Source organism: Megalobrama amblycephala, linkage group LG14 (genome assembly GCF_018812025.1).
Source record: "Megalobrama amblycephala isolate DHTTF-2021 linkage group LG14, ASM1881202v1, whole genome shotgun sequence".
NCBI lineage: Eukaryota > Metazoa > Chordata > Actinopteri > Cypriniformes > Xenocyprididae > Megalobrama > Megalobrama amblycephala.
Window position 1 is genome coordinate 20,120,039 of NC_063057.1, and position 20,294 is coordinate 20,140,332.

General features: G+C 37.8%; 1 long non-coding RNA gene across 1 annotated transcript in view; it reads right to left on the reverse strand.

Moving 5' to 3' along the window:
* Window positions 1-843: 843 nt before the first annotated feature.
* The window catches only part of LOC125245226, a 65,604-nt gene continuing 46,153 nt past the window's right edge, over window positions 844-20,294 (reverse strand). Inside the window, exon 6 of the long non-coding RNA XR_007179459.1 lies at window positions 844-1,375. This is a non-coding gene — a long non-coding RNA (uncharacterized LOC125245226). The remainder of the gene's footprint in view (window positions 1,376-20,294) is intronic.

A 20,294-nucleotide genomic window follows, 5' to 3' on the forward strand; every position in this document is an offset into this window, starting at 1 on the left:
ACACAAAAAAACTAAAAATGAAATGTTTTGCTTGTCACCTGATATTTTATTTTCTCTCTCATGAGAAAAAGACTCACATTCTCGCAATCTCCTCTAGAGTTCCTCATTGCAGACAAAAAAAAAAAAAAAAAAAAAAAAAAAAGGAATTTTTTAATATTCCTATAAGGAATTTTAGGTGAAACATGTGCAAGTTGAAATATAACTGAAACCTCAAATAAATGTTCTAAATAATAATAGACTCAACGACTGGTTTGAAGGACTGAAAGATCTTTCCAAAAACTATTTATTTGGAACAAATGCTCATGTTGTTTGCAGAGAAGCTTGTTTACATCATTTTACAGCATATTTGTGCCAGTGATTAGCTACTTGGTGGCATGTGGTATTAGAGGGAACGTTCTCATTCTAAATGGTATTTAATTGGACAAAAATGTGTGCCCGGCATACAGGATTTGTCATCAACATTTTGATCCGTTTAGCTACATTGTTACGAACAGACATTGTTTTTTTGTTTTGTTTTTTTCAGAAAGTTTGCTTAGTCAACTTTTAGAAGTACACTAGATGGCCTTCACTATCAGACTTGACTAAAAGCCAAGAAACAGCAATTTTGACTTCATTGGGTCTTTAAGGACATGAGAATCGGCATTCTGTATTTGTATAGGAAATAATAAAGTGTAGCAATTATGCAGCAGTGTGGGTTTGGGCCAAGGGTTTTACAAAGAAAGACCTTTTTACTCTTAAATTTGCCGCTGATAAATTCTCCATTTCCAGGGCCCTATGCAGACATTCCGGTTTAAAAACATCAAACGATTCACTCCAAGGAAACCATGAATGCCGAGCTTCATTAGTCTTTCCGAGCTTTTTTGGAGAGTATTGAGCTTGACTATGGCGAGCTTATAAAGCTGGCTGAAAGGAAGCAAGGGCATGCTCATTTATGGTTCAGTATTAGCCTCAAAACTCTCCACGCACTTCATCTTTACCTGCTTATTTATTTCTCTCTCTTACACTGTTGCTATTGGCAAAAGTAATGCAGCTTGGTATTATCCAAAATTAATGTGCTACTCATTATGTTTGGATTAAACAATCATAACATCCACTTTATTTTATTCATAATGTGTTTTTCATCTTACAAGGGAGTGGTGTCTAAATCAAATCATCTATCCATAGGGGTAACTCAGGATTCGGTGCTGGGCCCCCTCCTTATACTGTGATCACTAGGATCTGGTAACTTACTGTGCTGCAGACAGATCCCTCAGAATGTGGGTAGATGATGGAGGCGGTTCTCACAAGCCACAGGGCTTTGGTGATTGACAGCAAGGCAGTCTCTGTTGAATATCCACTTTTGAAACCTGACTGATTGTTGTTTAGCCCGGTTGTTCTGTGAAGGGATAGAAGAGAGTTGATTGAAAATAATAGTTGAAGTCTTTTCGCTACAAATGAGAGAAGAAAGACCAGTCTGTAAATCTCTGCTGCAAGACATAGATAATACTGTATATATCACAAAATTTCATGCCTTTTTAAGTATGTGCTAGCATATACGGAAATACAGTGCATCCGGAAAGTATTCACATCGTTTCATTTTTTCCACATTTTGTTATAAGCCTTATTCCAAAAGGGATTAAATTAATTATTTTCCTCAAAATTCTACAAACAATACACCATAATGACAACGTGAAAGAAGAAAAATCACATGTACATATGTATTCACAGCCTTTGCCATGACACTCAAAATTGATCTCAGGTGCATCCTGTTTCCACTGATCATCCTTGAGATGTTTCTACAACTTGATTGGATTCAGTTGATTGGACATGATTTGGAAAGGCACACACCTGTCTATATTAGGTCCTACAGTTAACAGTGCATGTCAGAGCGCAAAAACCAAGCCATGAAGTCCAAGGAATTGTCTGTAGACCTCTGAGACAGGATTGTATCGAGGCACAGATCTGGGGAAGGGTACAGAAAAAAATCTGCAGCATTGAAGGTCCCAATGAGCACAGTGGCCTCCATCATCAGTAAAGGGAAGAAGTTTGGAACCACCAGGACTGGTCCTAGTGCGGGCTGTCCGGCCAAACTGAGCGATCAGGGGAGAAGGGCCTTAGTCAGGGAGGTGACCAAGAACCTGATGGTCATTCTGACAGACCTCCAGCGTTTTTCTGTGGAGAGAGGAGAACCTTCCAGAAGAACAACCATCTCTGCAGCACTCCACCAATCAGGCCTGTATGGTAGAGTGGCCAGACGGAAGCCACTCCTCAGTAAAAGGCACATGACAGCCCACCTGGAGGACTCTCAGACCATGAGAAAAAAAATTCTCTGGTCTGATGAAACAAAGATTGAACACTTTGGCCAGAATAGCAAGCGTCATGTCAGGAGGAAACCAGGCACCGCTCATCACCTGGCCAGTACCATTCCTACAGTGAAGCATGGTGGTGGCAGCATAATGCTGACAGTAGAGTGTTTACCCACTACACAAAGCACGCAATTGCGTGGGGCCCTGCGGGCCTGGGGGCCCCCGTGATTTCTCCCTAGGGTGATCCCCCCAGTGGTATAGTCTATGTGATACGCAGGTATATGATTTATACCCACTAGGAAAGGTCAAGGATTTCCATATATCCACTTAAAAAAGCTTGAGGATACAGATTTGGTGCTCTTTAATGTGGCGTGACAGATCGCTGTAGCCTCAGTCAATAGAAGCGGCAGCCTGATGCGCACATGAACTGATCCTCTCCTCCGGTTTAATACCAGTTACATCGCGGAATAAACATGAATGAACATCTAAAGGTATGTTAAAAGATACAGAACAACTTACCAAAATCCATATCATGTCCCGTGTAATTGCTTACTCGATGTTCAACCGCGGAAAGATGGTAATAAAAAAGCTAATAAACAAACGTAACTTCACATTTACCTCAGAACAAACATATTCAGTGACCATAAACTCATTAGTCAGCTAGAAAAATTAACTCTAGAGAGGAGCATTTAGCTAAATATATGCACCATATTACATATTAATTATCATTTTTAATCTTCTTTAATAGCCTATATAATGCATGTTTGAATAAATCTGTCAAAGATGAATGCAGCAATGTACAGAGACATCCTTGATGAAACCCTCAGACTGGGATGAAGGTTCATCTTCCAACAGGACAACGACCCTAAGCACACAGCCAAGATAACAAAGGAGTGGCTATGGGACAACTCTGTGAATGTTCTCGAGTGGCCCAGCCAGAGCCCAGATTTGAACATCACTGGAGAGATCTGAAAATGTCTGTGCACCGATGCTCCCCATCCAACCTGATGGAGCTTGAGAGGTCCTGCAAAGAAGAATGGGAGAACCTGCCCAAAAATAGGTATTCCAAGCTTGTAGCATCATACTCAAAAAGACTTGAGGCTGTAAAAAGGTGGTTCAACAAAGTGTTGAGCAAAGGCTGTGAATACATGTGATTTTTTAGTTTTTTACTTTTAATAAATTTGCAAAGATTTCAAACAAACTTTTATCACATTGTCATTATGGGGTGCTGTTTGTAGAATTTTGAGGAAAATAATGAATTTATTCCCTTTTGGAACATGGCTTTAACATAACGAAACGTGGACAAAGTGAAGCGCTGTGAATACTTTCTGGACGCACTCTAGGGATCATAGTTGTTCCGTATAGTCCAGGGACCACGGTTTGAAATGCACGTGATTCTCGGCAAAACTGCAATCACCGTAATTGCACCATTAACCATCAGAGAGCAAAAGTTTATAGTCCTGTCAGTTTAAACATTTAAAGGTGATACAGAGGATCTTTTCATCGACTGAGAAACCAAAGACTGTTAGTGAGTTTTTCGAGGGAACGCCTCCCAAAACTCGTGCACGAGTATTGGAACACGAGTGTTTGTTTACCACCGGCTTTCGCTGTGTCGTGTTAGTGGATTCATTATGTCGGACTCACAGCAGGTAACTCATAATCTGCAGTTATTACTCCTGTCTCCTGACAAAAACATTGTATGCGGCGCCTGTGGAGTGTGGAAAGTTACTGGAGCGCGCAGTCGCGCACGTCTCTCTCAAGGAACGTCATGGCAGTGATTGACAAGCCAGAGGGCCAATCGTTTACGCGATGATCATTTACTGCGCTCGTGCGCAGATGATGTATATTAATATTATTCCTTTCAGTGCACCTTTAGCACCTTTAAGCGATTTTAAACCATTCAAATGTAAGAAGTTGAATGAGAACTCAATTCGAAACAGGTTTTGTTAGACAGCGCTACATTTAGTTTTTCTCTGCCAGTTTTGGTATTACATTTATTCCTTAATTAGTACTATAGTTACTTCTCGAATTTTGCTTTTTTTCTCCTTTTCTTCTCCAAGTCAATCTTCTCTTTCAGTCTCTAGTTATATTTTTAGTTATTTTGTTTTCTCTATTCATAGTTTTTTTGGCAGTTTTTATTTTGCTCATTTTTATTTTTGTTATCTCTTGTTGTCTCTCTCTCTTGTTGTCTTGTCTTGTGTGTTGTCAGTCTTGTGTTGATTCCTGGCCTGGCCTGCTTCCTGTGTCTTCCCTGGTTGCTGATTCTCCTGGCCTGGCAGCTAATCTGGTTCTACTTCAGTCACATCTCCAAGTGTCAAGCCTCTAGATCGTTGAGCCACTGTTTCCATCATTGTCATTGTGTCTGGTGCTGCCACATCCTCAACCAGCCTATCCTCCTGTTGTGTGCCCTGCACTACTGTTTGGACTGTCTTCACGTCTCACCCTCCTTCTTGTTGTTGTTAATAAATACCCCCCCCCCAACCCCCGCTAATTCTGCGTCTGGGTCCTCTCTCACACAGAACCGTGACATTACCATGCTAAACTCTCCAAGAGTTGTCATGACAGATATGTTTTAGCTACATTGATTCTGTGCCAAAAGACAGATGCCCTGTTAAATTTTGCTCTTTTTCTTCCGCAATTCAAAAGAAAGATCACTGTTCTCAGAGCTGTTGTGCAAACATTCCTAATGTACTGGGGAACATAAAAACAGAGGAACCATTTGCTCCACTCTGTGGCTCTGAGCAGCTGTGGGCGTTAAAGAAGCTACAATTTGGACCACCTCCACTCCAAGGCTCATTTAAATGCATTTAGTATGTGCTGCTGATTTCAACTCCCTCTCTGCTTGAGCACAAGCCAAAGTTTATCTAGATTTAATACAACTGTAGCCTCAGTTTTGAGACCATGTATATTTCACAGTGAGCTGATCAGCTTTATAGACTGCAATAGAGTTTAGATTTGCTACAGGACAGGTGGATATGATGTCTTGTTTTGTGAAAAGCCCAATGACAAACAGCAAGCCCCTAACATCACTAACAAGCCTTTTGTGACAGAAAGATTTCACAGTGGTGCTCACTCTGACATTTTTAAAAAGCACTGCTCAATGGTGTAGAGAAAAAGCCTTCATTTTCACACTATCGAAGTGATGGTGTAGTGGCACATCTCCATGAACAAGTCGGTTATCATGTCTACAGTCTTGTTACATCTAACAAGATCTAAAATGTAGGTCAGAAACGTATTTTGAAACACTGAAGTGTGATAGGTGAAGTTCCTATTTAGTTGGAAGCATTAATTTGTGCTTCTTTTTTAAAAGTCAAGGAAGCAAAACTACATTAAAGCTTAAAGCATTCCAACGTTCAGTTGTTATGAGTCAGAGTCATTGTTAAATATTCTTGTTTCCAGACATAAATTGAATGAGTTTGATTTATTCAAATTAATGTCTGCAGGGAACAAAGATGAGAGGCCACAAAGTTATTGAACATGGAGAAAAAGCAAAGGTGGAAAATGTGTGTGTGTGTGTGTGGGCATGTTTTTGTGAAATATCAGGACAAATTTGTATAATGACATTGGTATGACATAAAAATGACCATGATTTTAACAGTAAAAGATTGTAAAAATGCTGCGGTGAAAAACTGTTAATTGATTTACAGAAAGTTCCCGTACTATATACGGTGAATAACTGTAATAGATCTAATGGTACATTTAATGTAATTTTACGGTAAAATACCGTTAAATTCACAGGTTTTGGAAGTGAAAATAACAATTCATTGTAAAATTTACAGTGAAAAACCGTAAATTGACATTCCCACAATTCCCTGTGTGACACTTCACATTTGATATATTTTCGTTGAACAATTTAACTCTGTTTCTTCTTAGTTTTTCTCATTTTTTTCTAATCAGTTATGTACATTAGGGTTTTATGTTACACCTAATGTTGTTAAATTAATGTTTATTGCATTTTTAAAATGTCATGTGTGTTACCATGATGGTGTTTAGTGTGTGTGTGAATGACACTTTGTGCACTATATGTTAGTGCTGTCCTTCTCAGCTTGTGGAAAAGCTGCTTGTGATGAACTTTGATTAATCATGTGACTCTCATCACCACTGTGTTTGGTGATTGTCAGTGTATTATAAATGTGCAAAACAGATATTAGTACTTCATTAGGTTGGTAAATGAACATTAATATCAGTTAATGAAATATGTTATTTTACCGTAAATTTAACGAGTAAAATGTTTTACGGTAAAATTCTGGCAACCACAGCTGCCGTTTTTTACCGTAAATTTTACTGGGATTTTTTTTACAGTGTATTACAAGGAGAGGGTGACTTATGAGGACATTACCCATGTCCCCACTTTTCAAAAGACTTATAAATCATACAGAATGAGTTTTTGTGAGAAAGTAAAAGTGTGCACAGTTTCCTGTGATGGGTAGGTTTAGGGGTAGGGGTAGTGTAGGGGGATAGAAAATACGGTTTGTACAGTATAAAAACCATTACGCCTATGGAATGTCCCCACATTTCACAAAAACAAACATGTGTGCGTGTGTGTAAAGTATATAAAGTAGCTCATGAGAAACAGATAGAAAATCTACAAATCTCTGTATCAAAGATACAAGTTACATTTATAAATAAACAACTAATTATACCAAAGGCAACCAATTTAGGTGACACCATAGTTATTTTTTTTTGACTAATGAATGTGCTATATTTGCTGAGAAAGATGGGAGAGGTCAACCACATTAACAAGTCTATTGCACTTAACATTTCACAAGTTTCGAAGCAAAAAATATATCCAATTTATTTTTATACGAATACACAGAATAAAACGTACACTAATAACATCTTATTTTTAGATTCGCCAGTGGAAATTAAGTATGTTGTGTGGCATGCATCTTTTGAAATTTAGATATGGATTCACCATTCTCAAATGTATAATTCATAACCATTTTTACTTGAGTAAAATTAAGAGGATACAAATATGTGTATATTTTATCTTTAATAATAGCATAACAAGCTTCTTAGTGAGCCACATAATAAGAATCATTACAAGGTTGTTTTTTTACAGAGTCCTCAGAATGACTGTATAACGTAGATTTTTATAGCATCTTTCATAAAAATACGAATAAACTATAATGGCAGTAACTCAAAACCAAGCAGATGGCCACTGTGTTTTAATGGATACAGTTCTGTGCATAATAAACAAAAATTGAAGAGTTTGTGAATTTAATGGACTATTTTAAATGCACTATTTTGTTCCAAATGAAAAACGGTGATGGTGAAATGCAACGGTCTGGTACAGATCAATGCATAATGCAAATGAATTGCAGGAAATCTAGTCAATTTTGGCAGGTGGACGTCTGGCAATCGAGTAAGAGCTGGATGCTCCAACACACACCTGTAATATTCAGAACCCCCAGAGACGTCCATGTGCGTGGGCTTGTTCACGGTCAGAGAGACAACAGACTGAAAAGCTTCAAATGATTTAACTGCTACAAGCGGCGCGAACCGTCAGACTCTTGATATTTTCATGAAAGATTATGCTAAATCATGTTGGTTTTAATTATAAACCTACTAACTTCCCATTCCTCCTGCATAAGCTGACAAAATGTCTTTCAAACAGTGTGTTTATATTCACGGTTATGTTCATAGCAGATGCTTTTCTTATCATAGTGACTTACAAGAGCACAAAAGTACATAGCTGAAAAAACACGACGCTCGCTGAACCAGACCTCCGTTTCTCACCACACGCCTTTAACTAACAAACAAAGACTTGAAACACTCAACATAATCTGGCTTTATACATTTTAATTACCTGTTCTGTATAACAATAATGTGAATTATGAACCAGCCGCTGAAAACACATTGGCAATTTGTTTCTGCAAAGCTGATTGCTGAAATTATCCTTCAATACCGGCTTTGTTTGGAAGCGAGGCCGACTGTACATTTGTGTGTTTGTTAAATTGAACAGGAACTAGGTGGTTGCTCTTCACTATTGACATGCCTCTCAGGTGCTGGACTCATGTGGTGGGTGAAAAACGGGCTTCCAATCAGAATGAAAGAGCTCAACATTCAAGTCAGGTGAACTTGGTCTGAATCCCTCGGTGAGACTCGGCATACTGATATTAAACCTCTGTTTAGATGCTATATATATATATATATATATATATATATATATATATATATATATATAAAAAACACTGTAAAAACCTGTTAATTGATTAACTGTATATTACCATACCATAAAAGGTGAATATAATGATATACATTATCTGTAATTTTACTGTAAAATATTACTGTTACAGCTAAGTTTTTTCTATACAGTATGTTTTTTTCAATTATACGGTTTGTGTATTAAAACATGTAATGAATAACTTTGCCTGCTTTAAATGCTTTGAGAATCATTCACCACTGATAATGTTAAAAAGCTAAATTGATTGTTACTTTATGTAACTGTTCAGTTTAAATTCTATGTTTTCCTATAACTTCTGAGAAATACTTTTACCTTTAAAGAATTTAAAGAATAACAACAACTTTAGATTTATTACATTGGGGTCAGATAAACAACTAAATTATGCACATCATCCTTCAATTGCTTTTTGTTCTGATTATTGGTTCAAAATAACAGCGTAAGCTTCTGAGCCTCAGATCTTAATGAAATATACCATTATAAGTTGTAAAATATACAGGCACCAAATGCCATCCCGTGATACTGGGAAAAAAATTATTTTCATACCAATGATATTGTTTTAAACCAACTGCACCACCATTTCCACCAATAAGGAGAATATTCCTTATGAACGTCCTTTGAACTTGACACCTCATTCATTATCGTATGATGAGCTTTCATTACAGTACTGAAACAATAACAGCCTCACTATTCACTACTCACTATAAAGGTAATGAAACATTACTGAAGCATCTCTGAAGACAACGAAGCAAAAACAATAAGACTGGGGGATGTCGATACGTGCCTCCATTTGTGGTCAGTGAACATAATGGTGTGTTAATGATGACTAAACAAATATGGAGGAGACGAGGTGAGATTGACTGCTGCTATCGGACACATTATTAGTCTAATTGGAAGCGAGACGCAGTCGGTCTTACGTTAACAATCCCGGAATGGCTAATAGTCCCTGAAATCTCATCGCATATGGGACAAATCAGACATCTGGCCAACAAAATGAAGGGTGGAAAGAAAAACAAATTAGTTTTATGATGAATAAATGATGACGAGCAAATGCATTCATTACTGTGTGTGACTGAGACACAAGAAGACTTTTGGTGACTTTGGCTTTACAGAGAGGCCTTTGGTTGCTATCTTGAAAGAAACTGTTTATTAGCCAGCTCAAGGTCGCATGCTGCTGTGAACTACCATATTCTGTATACAGCAGGTGTTCTCAACTTTGGTCCTCAAGGTGCACTTTCCTGCAGAGTTTAGCTCCAACCATCATCAGACTCGCCTGGCTATAACTTACTAGTGATTTTGATTACGGTTGGAGCAAAACTCTGCAGGAAAGTGGACATTGAAGACCAGAGTTGAGAACCCCTGGTGTACAGTTTGTTAGCTAATGAGAATACCTATAGGGCTGCACGGTTTATCGAAATAAAACTGAAATTGGGATATAGCTACACTGTAAAACTGAACAGTGAAATTAATTAAATTAAATGAGTTCGTTTCACTCAAATAATAATGAAAGTTCATTGTACTTAATAGAAAAAAGTTGCATGAACTCAAATTTTCATTGTAGTAAGCTGAACTTAATAAGATTGAGTTGAGCTGCAGCAGATTTCTAATTCCCAGCATGGTTTGCGTCAGACCATATAAATAACTGTTGAAATTAAGTGTTATTTTGTGTGTTTTTGCACAAGGTTTACATATGGAGATATACTGTAAGTTAAAGGTCCCGTTTTTCGTGGTTTTTTGAAGCTTTGATTGTGTTTATAGTGTGCAATATAACATGTGTTCATGTTTCGCGTGTAAAAAAACACAGTATTTTTCACATAATTTACTTATCTGTATACCGCTGTTTCCACTGTCATAAAAACAGGCTGATGACTTCCTTGTTCTATGAAGTCCTCCTTCAGAAATACGTAACGAGTTCTGATTGTGCCAGCGGTTCCTGTGTTGTGATTCGACAGCAGTTTAGCGCATCTTGCCCGGAAAGGTCACGCCTCTTACCATAACGTGGAGATGCACGCGCTCAGTGTTATTGTAAACATGTCTTTAATTTTACCCTATCAATTTGAGCCGGAATCAGACCCGGTGATTGGACTGCGGGATGAAAATAACAGCGTTTCGACGACATGGCGACAAACACACTCTACAAACGCAACTCTTGTGTATTCCTGTGGGCGGAGGTTAGTCAAAAAACTGTTTTAGTGACGTCATTAAAGAAGGAAGTAGAGGGATGTAGTCCAAACTGGCCGTTCGATGTAGGCGACTTCTGTTAAATAAAATATCTCGCTTGGCATTGAACTTTGAGCTTTAACATTTTACAGATTTTATTTATACTCTAACAACAACATTACACACTAACTAAAGTTTGAAACATGGGATCACGAAGAACGGGACCTTTAATGTTTAATGTTGTGTTATGTTGGGATTCAGGGGGGGGGGGTTCTGTTATGTGGGTTACTACTGTGGTGAAGAGTAGAGCCTGTGGTTAGGTTGAGGATGAGCTGCAAAACATTTAAGACCACATATGTTGTTTGATTACATATATGCAAGTATGTAATGACAGTCTCTTTGATAGTTATAATAGCATGTGTTATTTGCTATGTAACATTTAACCAAGATCTGAATGTGATGTTTATGTAAATTAACTGTATGTAATTAACATATGATGAGTTGGGAAAGGGATGCTGGTGACGGGATTGTTAGTGAGACCTGTGCACCACACTGGCCTTGATCCGCTTCCATGGCTCTCAGCCCCGCCCCACTTGTCACAAAAATTTTAAGTTATACCAACTTTAAAAAAATGAGTTAGTTTACTTAAATGTTTTGAGGTAATAAGTATCCTCAAATGTTTTGAGTAACTTATTGGGTTTTACAGTGTAAGTGTGATTATCAAATCGCAAAGGCTGCAATTTAATTAAATAAATATGTGCTGTGTGCATCATACACCCAGCACAATGCGGTGCCAGGCACGACGCAAGTGTTTTTTTGCTAGTTTCAGCTCGACACAGTTATCATTTTCATGTCATGCGCCACGTTGTTTAAATAGCAAATACATTTGCGCCTATCTGTTCACCCATTGGTGTGCTGGTCTGAAAACGAGGTGTGTTCAGGCGCATTATTGGAGCGTTACTATTTTGAGGCATTGCCATTGACCAACTGAAACCTGGTCTAAAGTCAATGGCGCAATATTTGTTTTGTTATTTAAAGAGTGTGGTAATAATATGCACCTATATTAGGGATGTGTCACGATTTTCGAATATTCGATTAGTTGATTTAATTATAGAATATCGAATAGGTTGTGCGATTGTCGTCTTAAAAAAATCCTCATGTTTTCAATGGTGACAAGTTCATGTAACCAGAGGGTTGCGCGCGCGCTGCCAATAACGCACCTAAAAAGCTGTCGATCAACTCTTAGACAACAGCAGAACATAGACAAGCGTGGCGGTGGCATATAACAGAGACGTTAAAATCAATGTTCACACGACACACGTGCTGTTATTCAGGCTGTTCACAATGATAGAACGCATTTGGGCAGCCTAAAATCAATATGGCTTGAGGAATGCTTGCTGCGTTAGTCGGTGTTGCCTGTGTTCAGGAAAAAAACATCGGTATCATCGCTTGTCACCACTCTCGAATTGGCGCTAATTTGAAAGTGAAAGTAAAATCCCCCCGGTCATTCATGGTGCGTGTCCACTATAAGGTGCCGGACTGGACAAAAGCGAGGCGAACGCTGCGAGCGAGCGACACTGATAGTCCACTGGCGGAGAGCGAGCGTTTTCAGTTTATTCCTACGGAAGCTCAACGTAGGAATTAACTGAAAACGCTCGCTATGCTTCGCACCGTTATGAATGGCCATGCGGATTTTACTTTCACTTATATTAACGAACATATTAATATGTTTTAGCACATTACAATCATTATATGGCTTGAGTTAAGACAGCATATTCTTCAATGAATTAAACAGTTTATCAATATCATACAGATTGAAAGCGTGAATGGTTTCTCTCCCTCTCTCTGTTTGTGTGGGGGAGGGGTGCGATTTTTGAATAATAATCGAATAATTCCCAGCGATTTTTGAATATTATTTTTGCTTGAAATGCCCATCCCTAACCTATATGCGGGTACGCAAGGCACACTCTGCTTATTACACACACAGGGTAATAGCAGCAGCACACAAACCTGCCAAATATTAAAAAGAAAAGGATTACAATTTAAAAGATTATTATTGTGTGCATAAAGATAAATATGCTTTGGTGGAATCCAGCTTTTCCCGTAGGTGGTCTGCTCGCGCGCTTTAACCTCACGCACGAGCAGACCCGTTTCCTCACTAAAGAAGCGTTCAGTTTTTCCGCTTGCACCATGTAAATAGTGAATCCACCATGGCGCGAGTGCAACTGGCTTTTAAAGGGAATGGGACATGAGACTCTGATTGATTTATTTCATGTTACGCCCTAAACACACCCATTACTCATTAAGTGAATACGGCAACCCTTTTAGATCATGCACCTGGCGCACCGACCATTTTTCCCATCGTTAAACTAGCAAAAGTGGATTTGTGCCGTGTGCTTTAGACCATGCGCTTAGATTGTTAAAATAGTGTCTCTTATCATCCAGTGACTTTGAGTATCTTAGTTTGTCTGTTTGAGTCATTTATAATGCCCATTTAACTATGAAACCAATGTTGTAAAAATCAGTTAAAAACCAGCTGTTGTCAACAAAAGAGAAGCTTTAACTGTGTTTTTCTGCCAAATTAAAAGCTTGATGGTAAACATTTGAAAATGAAGAAATTAAGACATCAAGTCATATTGAGTTGCAATTTTATAGCTGTTCAGCAAAATAATATTTTTTTCTCTTAAATACTTCATTACTGTGAAATATTACAATAGTAATTTTCCTTATTTTAATTTTATTTAGTAATAATAACAACTATTAACTTTATTTTATAATAACTTAAAAATGCATTTTAGCTTTACAAAATGTTTTTAAATCACAATTTTTATTAGGAAAAAAAGGTTACCTGCTTTTCAACCTATATACTACCAGATGTAAAAAAAAATATATAAATAAAAATAAAAAAAATATATGGTTTTACGCACACTGTAAAAAATATTAGTAATTTTTTTTTATTGTAAGTGCTAAAAAAATTATATTAATAAAAACCTATTAATTTAACATAACATGATATGTAATATTATTGTAAAATAATGTCAAATTTATGGTCTTTGAAAGTAAAAATTTATATGACCATAAGTGTATGATGAAAAACAATAAAAGGACATTCCCAGAAGTTCCTGCGGGACAGGTCAAATATGATTATATTTTTATTTAAATAGATTTGGTTATTCTTTTCTTCTTTTTTCTTTCTTTTTTTTGTAAATCGCAATTAGATTATTAAATCCCCGTCCCCACCCCATTTAATTAGCCTACACATGAATCCATTCTGGAATCTAAATCAGATCTATCTTTTACGATAGAAGTATTTCAGACGTAAAATGCGATAATAAGCGCCTAGTAACTTTTTGTTCACCAAACAGGCAAAGCAACAGATCTCGAGTCAGTTTGAAGTGAAAATCATTGTGATAGTTTTGCAGCTATATTGGCTCCTCTCTGTTTTTATGCGGCACATCATCCGCCCTCCTGGTGGAGGTCCTCATTATCTTGTTCTTCCCACTCGCTTTTTGAATTATTTGCCCTGCTCGATTTGGCAGCATCAGGCCGACTCCATCATATGCCACTGGTGTGCAGACACACACGCAGAGCTCAAAATAATGCTGACACGTCGTCACAGTTGATTGAGCAGGAAACCTTGTTAAAGCCAAAACGGGTGACGCAAAAGTCCAAAGCAGAAGCACAGAATCAATCGATTCTTTCCTGGGCTTTTTTTTTATGATTCTTATTTACGTATTTTCATATATATATCATTTTAAATGTATCCTCAAGTTAAATAATTTCAGATGAAAAGTGGGCAAGAATTGACCATGGCAGTGATCTAAATTAGTATGAACAGGAGGTCTAATACATGAACGTATGATCTGATGATCTGTGATAACTTCTGCAAGGCAAAAACATCCAATGAGAATTATTAATAAATAAAGAGGTCAAAATAAACAAACTATTATTTGATTTGAGGGTATTCTTGTTTGATCTTATTAAAGGGGTCATAAATAGAGAAATCAACTTTTCCTTGAGCTTTTGATATATGAGAGATCATCGTACTATAAGAATATCCTAGAAATTTCAGAACTGAAAACGTACTTATTTTAATGACACCAGGCCCAGCGAACGACACGTCCCAGAATGTGCCTATCTATAGATAGATGAAACGCCGCCTCCGCAGAAGAAAATCATTGCAACTTTAGACCTGCCCACTGGCATGTTAGTGAGATGATGAGGAGAGAAGAGCGATACAGGACTAAAAAATAACATTAACAATAATAACAATAACCTTTCAAACGATCCTATGCTAGGACTATTTTCAACAATGTGAATGTCTCAGTTGAGCATTATTTATTTGGACTTCTGGGAATGTCCATTTATTGTTTTCATCATACAATATATGGTCATATATGTTTTTACTTTCAAAGACCATAAATTTGACAGTATTTTACAATAATATTACATATAATGTAGGGGTGTAACGGTACACATACTGTATTCGTACCAAAGTGTTTCGGTACAGGGCTTTCGGTATGGTGCACATGTGTACCGAATGCATTATATTGCAAAATTAAGGTCTCCTGTTACTCGCAATAGGCTTTGTGTTTTGTACTTTTGATAAGAAACAAAGTGTCATCCTTCAAATTCTGTCCACGAAATCACGAAATTCAAACAGAAAATGCAGTTTTGATGCACTTTGATGCGGCGAGACAGATCTCTCTAGGTGCCTCGTGCAGAGCGTGAGTAAGCGCGATCATCTCTTCCTCTTTAATAGCCTACTAGTTACAGAATTAACATGAATGAATATCTGAAGGTATGTTGAAAGATACAGTACAACTTACTGAAACGCTCATATCTCTTGTAATCGCTCAATCAGTTTTAATGGCGGAAAGACATCAATGAAACAGCTTGTAAACAATATGTCATGTAGCATTTACCTCATAAAAGCCATTCAGTGTCCACAGCTTGTTAGTTCACCAGAGAAATGAACTCTTTCGCTTAATATATGCACTGTAGTAGCCCATATATTCATTATACAAACCCGATTCCAAAAACGTTAGGACACTGTACAAAAGCATAAAAAAGGAATGAAATAATTTACAAATCTCATAAACTTATATTTTATTCACAATAGAATATAGATAGCATATCAAATGTTGAAAGTGAGACATTTTGAAATGTCAAGCCAAATATTGGCTCATTTTGGATTTCATGAGAGCTACACATTCCAAAAAAGTTGGGACAGGTAGCAATAAGAGGCCGGAAAAGTTAAATGTACATATGAGGAACAGCTGGAGGACCAATTTGCAACTTATTAGGTCAATTGGCAACATGATTGGTTATAAAAAGAGCCTCTCAGAGTGGCAGTGTCTCTCAGAAGTCAAGATGGGCAGAGGATCACCAATTCCCCCAATGCTGTGGCGAAAAATAGTGGAGCAATATCAGAAAGGAGTTTCTCAGAGAAAAATTGCAAAGAGTTTGAAGTTATCATCATCTACAGTGCATAATATCATCCAAAGATTCAGAGAATCTGGAACAATCTCTGTGCCTAAGGGTCAAGGCCGGAAAACCATACTGGATGCCCGTGATCTTCAGGCCCTTAGACGGCACTGCATCACATACTGGAATGCTACTGTAATGGAAATCACCACATGGGCTCAGGAATACAGAAAACATTGTCGGTGAACACAATCCACCGTGCCATTCGCCGTTGCCGCCTAAAACTAAAGAAGCCATATCTAAACATGATCCAGAAGCGCAGGCGTTTTCTCTGTGCCAAGGCTCATTTAAAATAAACTGTTCTGTGGTCAGACAAATCAAAATTTGAAGTTCTTTTTGGAAAACTGGGATGCCATATCATCCGGACTAAAGAGGACAAGGACAACCCAAGTTGTTATCAGCGCTCAGTTCAGAAGCCTGCATCTCTGATGGTATGGGGTTGCATGAGTGCGTGTGGCATGGGCAGCTTACACATCTGGAAAGGCACCATCAATGCTGAAAGGTATATCCAAGTTCTAGAACAACATTTGCTCCCATCCAGACGTCGTCTCTTTCAGGGAAGACCTTGCATTTTCCAACATGACAATGCCAGACCACATACTGCATCAATTACAACATCATGGCTGCGTAGAAGAAGGATCCGGGTACTGAAATGGCCAGCCTGCAGTCCAGATCTTTCACCCATAGAAAACATTTGGCATGTCATAAAGAGGAAGATGCGACAAAGAAGACCTAAGACAGTTGAGCAACTAGAAGCCTGTATTAGACAAGAATGGGACAACATTCCTATTCCTAAACTTGAGCAACTTGTCTCCTCAGTCCCCAGACGTTTGCAGACTGTTATAAAAAGAAGAGGGGATGCCACACAGTGGTAAACATGGCCTTGTCCCAACTTTTTTGAGATGTGTTGATGCCATGAAATTTAAAATCAACTTATTTTTCCCTTAAAATTATACATTTTCTCAGTTTAAACATTTGATATGTCATCTATGTTGTATTCTGAATAAAATATTGAAATTTGAAACTTCCACATCATTGCATTCTGTTTTTATTCACAATTTGTACAATGTCCCAACTTTTTTGGAATCGGGTTTGTATTTTACTTAACCTGTTAGTGATGTCTTGATTATTTAATATATGTTTAAATAAATATGTCATGAAAATGACAGCCACTGCATATAAATGATTATATTTCAACCACGAATTGGATTAAAAACTTAATTTTATAGTTAATAGTTACTAAGTTAATAAAAACTGCCTTGTGTGCAGCTTACATGTTTGCATATAATTTGTTATTTGCATGTTTATTTTTCTATATCTAAAAATAAATATCGATTGAATTTAGGCTAATAGTTTGGGCTCAGTTGTTAACCTTTAATATTATAGTAGCCTAATTTTCAAGTAAGGGCTCCCTACATAGTTTATAGCATTACCGAACCGTGACTTCAAAACCGAGGTATGTACCGAACCGTGAGTTTTGTGTACTGTTACACCCCTAATGTAATGTGATGTTAAATGTATATATGGTATTTGGAACCCAACAGTAATGCAACAACATGTAAGTAACTGTGTTAATTCTAATGCCTGATCTGATATGTAATGATTCATGTACAGTCAGATGTTCTTTGTCTATGTGTCAGGAAATCAAACCAGTGACTAAACGGTAAACTTCACATTGTTTCTCTTAGTAGGATGAAAATAATATGTTATTTAAAAGGTGATTATATATATAATGCGATCAAAGAACGCTCCCTTTACAATCGCTGGGGCTGTCAATCAAACAGTGTTAACCTTGAGACAATTAGTTAACCTTGAGAGCTGTAATAGTATAATACTTAGATAATGTTATCCAATCACAGCAGACACGCCCCTTAAAACAGAGCGTTCAAATAAGAGGGCTAAAATCAGGGCAGGAAAAATGCCTTTTATTTCTATGACAATTTTTTATGTAAAAAGCATACAAACATTATAAGTGCACCCAAGGAAACATTATAAAACAATAAAACAATGCAGTTCATGTCATGACCTCTTCCAAATTATGATTCTATTTATGACAATGGCTGGATGATATAAGAGAAAAAACAGGAACCTGAACCTGAAAACTGAATTGTAGAGTCAGACTTTGGCTGAGAGACAGAACTGCATGAAAAGCTTTATAATTCATAAGCTCTTTGCTACAACCAATTTTTATATATTAGCTGTTGGCTACATAATATCTGAAGAATGAAACACCAATTAGGATTAAATAACTGACTCATCCACACCACACTGACAATGTGCCCTTTGTGTTTCTAATTAAATACATTGTTTTGAGCGGATTATTTCCATTATCTCATGTTAACAGAACAGTATGACCACCGTGGAGAGCAATGTTTGCACAGACTGCTGCAATGTTAGCAGAAAATGACATACTGTACTGTTAGATTTATTTCCCCAGTCCATCTCTGCTGGTGCAACAGATGTGACAGTATTTCACTAAACCAATTACTTTAATGATCATGTGAATGTGTTTTAATTGTATCTCCACTTTAAAAATGCTAAATCTTATAAACAACATTGACTCTCTTTTAACCTGAAGCTGTTTGAATGTCAGCAGGGAGTCAAATCAAACACGAATCAGCTCTTCAGGTCTAAAAAATTTTGACATTTGCTGTTAAAGGCACAATATGTAAGATTTTTAGATGAAAATATCCAAAACCCACTAGAACAATGTTGACTTGTGTACTTACATTATCTCAAACATTTCCAACAATGTTTAAATCCAGAGTAATCAGCAATTTTAACCAGGACACAGACCGTGTATGCTGCCATCGATTTCCAGTTTTACTTTCGTAGCAACCATGGAAAGACGCTTTAATATATTGGGCCCTATCTTGCACCCAGCGCAATTGACTTTGTACACCGACGCATGTGTCATTCCTATTTTGCACCCGCGCAAAGCGCGCTTTTCCCTCCACAGAAGCACGTCGCTAAACTAGTGAATGAACTTGCGCTCCCTGGGCGGTTCAGCGCAAAAAAGGAGGCGTGTTCCGGCGCAAACAATCCCTGGTGCTATTTTGCTGTTCCATTAAACAATTGCGCCACTGACCAGAAAAAACCTAGTCTAAAGTCAATGGCGCAATATTTTTTTGTTAGAGCGCGTTGGTAGAAACTGCACCTCTGGGCGCGTCCACAGTGCGCATTGACTTTGCTTATTACACACAGGGATGCGCATCACACAAACATGCCAAACATTAAAAACCAAAGGATTATAGTGTAAAAGAATATTATTGTGTAGGCTACATAAATATAAAAATGTAATGATGAATAGTCATTGCGTGTATTAGAATTAGGCTACCTATTTTCAGTTCAGCCTGCTATTACAAATAATGATGAACGAAATTGGCTAATTAATTGGACAATCGTGCCAATACACACACACATATATATTAACCGACTCATCGCGCGGAGCTATTTGAAAGCCTGCATCCAACGCAGACGACTGAAAGATTGACTGGCCACTTAACAGACAATTTCAGCTTTTCCGCCAACAAATTCCGTCATGTAAATATCAATCCGCCATGGCGCGAGTGCATCTCGCTCTTAAAGGGAATGGTAGATGACACTCTGATTGGTTTATTTCACGTTACGCCCAAACCACACCTATGAATAATGAAGCTACTTCAGACCAACCCATTTTAGATTTGCGCCGGGTGCAAGAGCCATTTATCCCGCCGGGAAAATAGCAACAGCGCCGAGACCCGCCCACAAAGTTACTTGCGCTTCGCGCTTTGACACTTGCGTTTCAGATCGTTAAAATAGGGCCCATTGTGTTTTATTAGACAGGTGAGCAACTGTTCGGATACATTTATCAACAAACTGATCATTGTTATACAGCTCAACAAGGTTAGGCTCATTGTTGAAGTTCTTTTTGGAAAACTGGGACGCCATGTCATCCGGACTAAAGAGGACAAGGACAACCCAAGTTGTTATCAGTGCTCAGTTCAGAAGCCTGCATCTCTGATGGTATGGGGTTGCATGAGTGCATGTGGCATGGGCAGCTTACACATCTGGAAAGGCACCATCAATGCTGAAAGGTATATCCAAGTTCTAGAACAACATATGCTCCCATCCAGACATCGTCTCTTTCAGGGAAGACCTTGCATTTTCCAACATGACAATGCCAGACCACATACTGC